Below are 1129 nucleotides of genomic sequence, written 5' to 3'. Positions count from 1 at the left end.
TGAAGACAGACTTCAGTGACTCAGGCACGCCCAGTTCCTGCCTTTCGGAGACTGCTGCTGAACGCTCCCTATGGGTCAGTCACTCCCCCTCTCCAGCCCCCGGCCAGCTGAGTCAAAGTGACTCGGGCCCCTACCTCATTTGATCTACAAGTTTAACAGTCTTAGCAGGCTGGGTAACGAACAGGAGGGGGAGGGGGAGGGGTGCCACTTTAGTGGCTGCAGCCTCATCTCTACCCAGCCCACCTGAGTTTCAAGTCCATCCTGCTGCTCCTCCTCCTGGCCTGGCCCAGCTCAGCAAACAGTGCAGCTGTTGGTCTTGTTCATGGGTGGTCTGAGTGCGTTCTCCTTTGGGAAGGTCTCCCTCCTCCTGCGCAGCGCCGGGCTGAGCCGGCTGGGCAGGTTGACTTGCTGCAGCAGCTCCCTGAAGACTTCCACCACATTCTCGTTTTCCTTGGCCGATGCTTCCAGGAAGCGGTTGTTCCAGTCCAGCTCCACCAGAGACAGGGCATCCTCAGTCAGCACCTGCCTCTCTCTGTTGGCCTCTGCCTTGTTGCCCACCACCACGATGGGGGGGAACTTGTCTTCCTTCACCTCCAGGATCTCCTCCCGCAGGCTCTTGATGCTCTCGAAGGACTCTGTGTCATCCACCGCGTAGACCAGGGCAAAGGCGTCACTGTTCTGGATGGACAGCTTGCGCATGGCCGGGAAGGAGTAGCTGCCACTGGTGTCCAGGATCTCTACCTTGATGGTGGCCCCGCTCACCTCGTACTCCTTGCTGTGCAGCTCTTCCACTGTCCGCCGGTGCTTGGGCTCAAAAGTGTCCAGCAGGAAGCGACGGATCAGGGCTGTCTTGCCCACGCCTGCCGCACCCAAGAAGACCAGACGCACGTGGTTCTTCTCCTTCACTGCCAGGGACATGGCTGCACACTGGAGCTCTGGGGACTTTGTGGGAGGAAAGCTACAAATCCAACTTTGGCTGAAGCTTTGGTGCCTCTGATCTGTCTGCAACCCAGGGTTGCAGGTCTCCTTCCTCTGCAGCTCAGAGCCTGGTGTCTCCCTCGCTTTTCATGGATGAGTTCTGCACATCTCTCTCCAAGTTTGTTGCTACTCTCGAGTGGCCTGCAAACTT

At 58.3% G+C, this 1129-nt stretch overlaps 1 pseudogene; it reads right to left on the bottom strand.

Moving 5' to 3' along the window:
- Positions 1 to 291: 291 nt before the first annotated feature.
- Positions 292 to 918, bottom strand: LOC140898023 (GTP-binding protein Rhes pseudogene; annotated as a pseudogene).
- Between the last annotated feature and the right edge of the window lie 211 nt (positions 919 to 1129).

Source organism: Lepidochelys kempii, chromosome 14, assembly GCF_965140265.1.
Source record: "Lepidochelys kempii isolate rLepKem1 chromosome 14, rLepKem1.hap2, whole genome shotgun sequence".
NCBI classification, from domain to species: Eukaryota; Metazoa; Chordata; order Testudines; family Cheloniidae; genus Lepidochelys; species Lepidochelys kempii.
This window is presented reverse-complemented; position numbering and strand designations above follow the sequence as displayed.